We start from the raw sequence: 8,238 nt of genomic DNA, 5'->3' as shown, positions 1-8,238 counted from the left end.
TAATAAAGAGAAAGAAAGTCTTACTCTCCTAACTAAGACATATGCTATAGCATTGCTTTGCCTTAGATATGGGCGAAGGAAAAACTCTGAAAATAGTTAAACGGAAAGTAACTTATTCCATCTTTTAAAATTTCAAATAAAGACGTAACCTTATTCTAGAAGAAAGCAAGTCACTATATATAAAGTGACCACACACTGCATTGAAATTTGAAATAAACTAGCAAGAGACTAGTTTATTTGGACTGAGAGTACATTCGACTTCAAACACCACAATAGGCAGCGATAGGAACTTCTTTTCGTTGAGCAATTGATGCAATGTGTGCATGGGCATAATCATTAAGATTTAATGGCTAGTATTGTAAAGGGTGTTGTTCATCAACAAATTCTGCTGGCACAAATATCGTCTTATTGTTGTATGAAACCAACCCAAGCGAGTATCTCGTCTCAGAATTTTCAGTCAACATAACTCGATGGATGCAAACTTTTATCCTATCATTGCTCCATACCTTGGTCAAGCAAAACATGCATCAGTCAATTTCATTGGATACGATCTTGTAAAGCGTAATGTAAATTAAATATTTGGAAAAGTAGAATTTTGGAAAGCTAACCGAAGCTTCTTTTTTTTTTTTTTAGAAGAATAAATTAACAGAATTTGTTTCAGAATTTTACGGATTCTGAAAATACTTCTAATTGATCACTCCACTAAAACCAAAAATATTTAATTAATTAGCTACTTCCAAATTTCACATAGTTTTATAGCAAAATTGAATCATACTTTCTTTACATCCTAACATGCATGTATTATGTTAGGAGCTTTTGCTTAGTGCTTATGCATGTAACGAATTAAGTAACTGAACTATTTGCTTCTAATTAATTACTTTTCTATTTTCATTTGAATGAATAAAAATAAGTAAGGTTTACTGTAAGGAAAACATAGAACTCTAGATTAGACTCCATTTGGTACAAGCTGAAAATTTCAGCTTATTTGCAACTTCAGCTTATTTTTACTACTATTCATGGGTTTTACTGCACTTTTTAGTACTATTCATGGGTTCCACTGTACTATTCAGCTAACTTTTACTTTTATTTACAGTATATTTAGCAAAAAATTTCAATTTTAGCTAAATAAGTTGTTTATAAATGAACACTAATCAACAATTTTCAATTTTAGTCAAAAGTCTTGCAACTCAATTGACATTTTTTTGGTATTTCCAATGAAGATATTTAGTATTCAAATCCTTCCACCCCTAACAATCAATGTATACATTGATTGTAAAAATTTTAAAATTTGTAATTTTACCTTAAACAAAAACAATTTGCAATTTTGAAAATCATGACTAATTTTTATTTATCATACACATGAATTTTTATAAGATTGATTTCTAACTAGATAAAAATAATTACCAACTTTTTATAGTTTATCAATAAACTAATCATACCCATTTTAATCTAAAAATAACTTATTTTATTCTATCATGACATATTCGTTATTGAATCTAACATAACAAATTTTAAATATTACTCTCAGTACTATTAACTAGGACATAAAATATTCTACAGTCGGCACATTATAATATCAGAGAGAGGGTCAAGTATTTTGTGGCTCAATAGTATAATTCAAATTTATCTTCTCAATTATTGTAACCAGTGTAACACCGTGCATATGCACGGGTACAATTAAAAATAATCACAATTATACATTTTTCTAGAAGAGATTTAAATTATACATAATATTAGCTTACACTTTTTTAAAACATACATTTCTAAAATATGTAATGATTTCTCATTTTATATATATATATATATATATATAATTTATAATTTAATTGGATTTAGACTCTTTTATTTTTTCACCCAATAATTCACTTATCACAAAAGTTAAAAATAAATAAATAAATGGATACATGGCGAAAAATTGAACTTCAATTGAAATCTAATTTAGAATCTAATTAAATTTGGACTCTTCGATTTTTATTCACTTAACATAAAATTAAAAATTAAATGAGACACGTGGTACAAAATTGAGAATCCAATTAAAATCTAATTGAATTTTTTATAAGCTTTGGCTATTAATATATATATATATATATATATATATATATTCAAATTTTTAAGTAAAAAAGAGATTAGGAATAGGAATATCTAAAGAAGTTTTGTATGAATAATAACCATTAATCTGCTTTTGACATATGGTATTAGTTATTACTCGCCTGGAGTGCATCAGATGCCAAGAATAAAAAGGATGAAGGGGTGTAATCAAAACCAATTCATTCACCATCCTTTGTTTTTATCTTCGAACCCTTCACACGATTTTGGTGAATTATGGTAGTAAAGTGCTTGTCCGTGTGGCTTGTAATGCCTTGATTGGTTCCAGTCTTCTCAGGTTCAGTGTACTTCAAAAGGACCAAACTATGAGTACGTAGTTGATTCCATGCGAGAGTCATAGTACTTCTTCACACAATAGTTTTCAAATACCATTCTCGTCACCATTTTATCTAATGCCGCTGTTAGCTTCACATAGGAATTAGCACTCTCACTAATAAAGAGAAAAACACAACAAAGTGTTAACATATATAGTACATAGAAAACAAAAAGTAAAAGCTATTAGAGAAGATAAAATGTATAAACTTAAGTACTAATCAAAAAATCAAAGTTACAGAATTTAAAAATTGTACCTAAGTTTTATTCATTATTCTGTCAACCTTAGAATATTTTCAAAAAAACAATTAAAAAAAAAGCAATGAAGAAGATAAGATTAGATTATCACCAGTAATTATCATTCCCATTTGGCAAGAAGATATTGGTCAACTTTTGAGTTACATCTTTGGAGGTTGCATTATCAATCATCATGCGCTCGAAAGGAGGAAAAGAGGAATAGCCATGGAAAGGCCTGTCATAAGTGACTTTCAGTTTGGTTTCTGTGGGGAACTCAAACAACTCTCCTATTGAGGTAAACATTGTGTTGTGAAGCTCTGAAAGAGTGTTTTTGCCAAGTTCCACCACCTATGAAGCACGGGTGCGTTTCGAGACTCGGGTTCGGGTGCGGGACTCGGCAATTTTTGAAAAAGTAGGGTGCGGGTGCGGCGGGACTCGGCGATTAAAAAATTATTAAAAATATTTTTATTTATATTTTCTATATATTTTTACTATTAAAATATTCTTAAAAAACACATTAATATACTTGATTCACAAAACAAAGAAAGAATAAGGCAAGAAACGCATCTGAGGCCAGAATTTCAGCCTCTCCGGCGATTTTCACGGCCTGTTTCGGCCGATTCCGGCATGTTTCGGCCGATTCCGGCCTGTTTCGGCCGTATCGGCCGTATCGGTCGCCGGCCGATATGGCCGATACGGCCGATACGGCCGATACGGCCGATACGAACCGATTCGGCCCGATTTCGGCCGCGTCGGCGCCGATTTCGGCCGCGTCGGCCCGAGTCGGATCCGCCACGTGGCGCGACGCGACACGACGCGGGACGGACGCGCGGTCTGCGGCGTCCCTCCCGCGTCGCCGCGTCCCGCCGCGTCGGACGCGGGTGCGCCGGCCTGAGAGCCGCGTCCGTGCATCCTTGTCCACCACAAAACAACCATACTTTTCAAGTGCATTGCAAACATCTTTGCAAGCTGAGAACGATGAACATGAAGGGCTTGTACCAGACTTCAAGTCCAAGTTGGAGAAATCAAAAACTGGAATCTTAGCCTGTGTTTGGATAGCCATGGTTCTTAATTTTCAGTTCAACTAGGAAGCTTGAGGGGTGAGAAAGCAAAATTGTGTGGAATGCATTGATATGTCGTGTTATTTATAGATAGGCAAAGTTTTTTTTTTTTTTTTTTTCTTGAGAAGAGCTTGACAATGCGCAATTTCTTGATTACATTTTTGTTATGTGCTTAAAAATTGACTCGTGCATTTACAGTCCATATAAATATAATAAAAATTGTATTAGACTTAAACCTTACTATTTGAGATTGAGGGAAAATAAAAGAGATGATGTCGGCATATAATGTAATTTTGCCTAACTTAAGTCTTTTTTCTATAAACTTTGCCTAACTTTGTGTCATTCATGCATGCCTGCGGTAAATTTATGTGAGACTTTTAGACTAATATTTTGGAACTCTTGTGAGGCTGGAGCTCGTGTAAAGCTATGATGGGCTGAATAGGTAAGGCAACACTTTGAAAATGCATTTGACATTGATGTTGCCCACTTTTTGTTTCTACTGTAAAGGCAGAACTTGCGCCTAGGCAGATGAGCAATTGGGTTTTGTAAAGATCTTAAACCCATTTGCAAAATTTTCCATTAAACCAAATTAGATGAGAAAAATCCTTTTCACCCTCCGATCCACAACTCCAAATTTGCCTTTAAAAAAACTATAAATGGGTTTGGTATATGTGTTTGGACATAATATTTTCTTTTCTTTTTTTAATAAGCAGTATTTTAATAGACCCATAAGTGTACTAAAAAGGGAAATTTTGTGTACTTCCGGAATACCATAAATGCGTACTCCCTCCTTTCACATCTTTATTCAAGACGGTAACATACTCTCTTTAAGAAAGTATCATCAAGTATCAATCAGAAGTGAAGTTCTCAACAATTTTCCTTTCAATATAAACAACTATTAACTTAATTGTTGAGTTAACTATTATGTTGTATTATTTATATGATATAATATATATATATATGATTATCAAAGGAAAATATTTATCAATTTTAATAATCTTTATATATACCTACTATTATTTAACTGGCTTCCCAGCTTTAGACTCTAAGTTTTGGATGTCCCAAAATATCTCAATCCGCTAAGTTACAAGTTTTCATATTATTATTTAGGCAACTTCCGAAATGTGGACTCTAAAGTTTTTTATGTCCTAGTGGGTTCCGATTAACTTAATTGGTAAAAGTCTGTAATGATTGAATAAGATATCTAAGGTTCATTCTCCGCCTACACAAAAAACCGATTGATGTCTTAGTCTAATGATAAAGAAAACATCAAAAGCAGACTTCATAGGTTGAAACACTCTCTCAAAAAAAAAAAAAAAAAATTGGACCAAATATCCTCATTCTACTAAGTTACAGGTTTTCAACTAACAGGGATAAGTAAGTTAAATTAAACCCCACAACTTCAAACCTCCCCGTGTTGGCAATAGGCTAAAAAAGTATCTAAAATGTTAAATTTAGATATTTGTACCCTGTCAAAGTAAGGAACCAAGGCATTTATATTTAAAATAGATTCCATTTTAAGAGTTGAAAAGGCACTATCTCGTGAAAGGTTCTATACATATACCGTTTCTCAAGGACATTTCTTTGGATAAACACTCTGTTTTTTCCTCTTTTTGAATGGTAAATATTTCTCAGAACATGGAGTGGTAATCAAACCCAGCAAATTCACTTTGACTCTGTATTCTCTTTTTGCTTCTTTTTCTTCTTCTTCTTCTTCTACTTTCTCTTTTATTTTGAATAGAAAAATATTCTTCATGTGCATTTAGCAAACTTAAATTCATTGTAGATTTTCAGTGCACGATAGTCAATGCATTATAAATTCTTAATACAAAACTTCATTCCATTATGTTATATAAATCTTAAGCATCTCGCTTCTTATTTTTCATATTCAATAGAGAAAATCAAAACAGCTAAAACAAAATTTTCATAAATGCTATTGGGATTTTCAATACAGTGAGACTACTTTCATAGAAGACCACATCACTTAAAAGGTATATTTTATGAAAGGGAAATACTAACGAATACCCTTAAAGTATTGATTAATAATCTATAAACCTTTTATAGAAAAAGAAAAAAAAACAATTAATGTTTTGATAGCTTTTTTTATCTATACTATTATTTAAGGGGCTTCCCTTGTTTGGATTCCTCATTTTTTAGTTCAAAAATACCCTTACACCCCTATGTTTAAGTAGAGACAAAACTAATGGACAATTCATTAAAAATGCAACTCTAACTCCCACTAAAACATTACCTAAAAAATAGGACCACTTGCTATTAATTTCCAAATTGTTTTATCCACTTATAAATTAGATTTTCAAAATAAAAAGTATATAAATATAAAATAAAAACACAGAGTTTTTTTTTTTTTTTTCTGCTAAAAAAAAGCCTCATCGCACATGCGAAGCGCGTGTGATGAGTCTAGTTTCCCATAAAAATGGTGTCAAAATTTTCTTAAAATGGATTGTTAACCAATGCCCTAAGGGCATTTGTTGCATTAAATGGGTGTTGCCCAAGTACAACTCTCTTTTTTTTTCTTTTTTCTTTCTTGTGTTCAACGTTATAATTTTCAATTTATTTCAATTTGAGATTTACGCGTTTGTCTAATAATATTACACATTTAAGAATTGTTGATAAATTCAAAAGTGTCATGAGGTTAGCTCTCAAAAATGAACACATCTATGCATGAACATATGATTTTAATGTTTAGTTTTTGGAGCTTGCCTTATGACATCCCTAACTGCATCAATAGTTAACAAATGTGTAATATTATTAGATAAACTTGTAAAATTTAAATTGGAATTAATAAAAAATTATGAAATTAAACAAACAAAATAAAGTCAATAGTTGATTATATTTATATGTTATATGATAGATTAATTAATTTAATGACCAATAACAAAGGGAAGAAAAGTCACACTTCGTGATCCTAGGTGTAGGACTTGTAGCAAACTGTAATCCCAAATTGAAGTATGGACTGGGCCGGAATATAACTTTGCTTTAGAAGACTGGAAGTAACCCACCACGTGTAGGACTTGGAGCAATTGTAATCTCAAATTAGTGATAAAAAAATAACAAAAAATAAAAACTTGTGGTATGTACTTTGGAGAGAGAGAGGAAAAAAATTAAAGTCAAAACAGACTCGAAGAGCCTATTTGGCATCAGTTTTAACTTTTAATTTTTAGCTTTTAGGTTTTATGTACAATTTTTAAAAACTTTACTATTTTCAATTTTTTCTCATTTTTTGTAAATTCTTTTGAGATACAAGTATACTTTAGTATACTTTTAACAAAAAATTTTCAACCAAAAACTAGATAAGGGGTTCCCAAACGGACACTAAGCGGTCTGGACTCTGGAGTCTTGGTTCCTTAGTTTGCTAGACTATGGAGTTTGGACGTTGGAGAGGGAGAGAGGATTCAAGCTGGGTGATGCTGTAATAGAAGAGACCATCCCATTGTCAACTCCAAAGTAAGCTAGAAAAAAATTTTAAATAAGGAAGGAGCAAAAAATACAACTTTTTTTTTTCACTTTTATTTTCTTTGTAAAAATTGTTCAAATAAGAATGTGTTTATCAAAATTTATGAATGTCCAATTATTTTAAGCTAATGATACAGTTATCACTTATAGGATTATAACCTTATTAAAAATGAATGTAAAATGTAATTTTAGAGTTTCTTAAAAAAAAATTAATAGTAATTAATAAATACATGGGTGCAAAAATTTTGCCAAGAATTTTTTTTTTTTTTTTTTTTTTTTTTTTTTTTTTTTTTTTTTTTTTTTGGAGAAAGGTTTGCGGAGAATTTTGAGGGGGCCAGAACCCAGAAGCATAATTTTTCTTTAATGGTTGGATCTTTATTCTCATTACATCATATTATCAATGGTTGTCCAACAGAGCAGATTGATTAACATACAAATAACAAATGATTATTTTTTTTTTTTTTAAACCAGATGATTATTAAATTCAGACAACACCTCTAACTTCTATATCATATTCTTCTCAAAAAAAAAAAAAAAAAAATCTATATCATATTCTTCACCTTCAAACCTTTAGCTTCACATAACACCCAGCAAATAGCACGTTGAACTTAGATTCAAATTTAATGGAATCTTTATTCTCAATACATCATCTATACTACTATTTAAAGGGTTTTCTCCTCATTTTTTTAGTTCAAAAATGCCCCTACACTCCTATGTTTAAATTGAGACAAAATTAAAGAACAATCCAGTAAAAATGCAACTCTAACTCCCACTAAAATGTTGCCTAAAAAATAGGGTCACTCTCCTATTGATTTCCAAATTACTTTATCTACTTATAAATTAGATTTACAAAATAAAAATTATATATGAAATATAACGACACAGGTTTCCTTTCTTCTAAATTCTAATCTCACTTTTTTTTTTCTTTTTCTTTTTTCAAATCTCTTCTTCTTTATTTTTGAATTATTTAAAAAAATGTGATTTTTAATGTAATCCTTTTTTTTTCTTTTTAATGAATTATTTATTTATTTATTTAGGTTGGTGATTG

At 30.9% G+C, this 8,238-nt stretch overlaps 1 pseudogene; it reads right to left on the bottom strand.

Annotated features, from left to right (window-relative positions):
* Positions 1–260: 260 nt before the first annotated feature.
* Positions 261–3,718, bottom strand: LOC126703005 (probable 2-oxoglutarate-dependent dioxygenase AOP1; annotated as a pseudogene).
* Between the last annotated feature and the right edge of the window lie 4,520 nt (positions 3,719–8,238).

The sequence above is a fragment of the Quercus robur genome, chromosome 10 (genome assembly GCF_932294415.1).
Source record: "Quercus robur chromosome 10, dhQueRobu3.1, whole genome shotgun sequence".
NCBI lineage: Eukaryota > Viridiplantae > Streptophyta > Magnoliopsida > Fagales > Fagaceae > Quercus > Quercus robur.
Note: the sequence above shows the minus strand (reverse complement) of the source record. Positions and strands in the feature narration are given on the sequence as shown.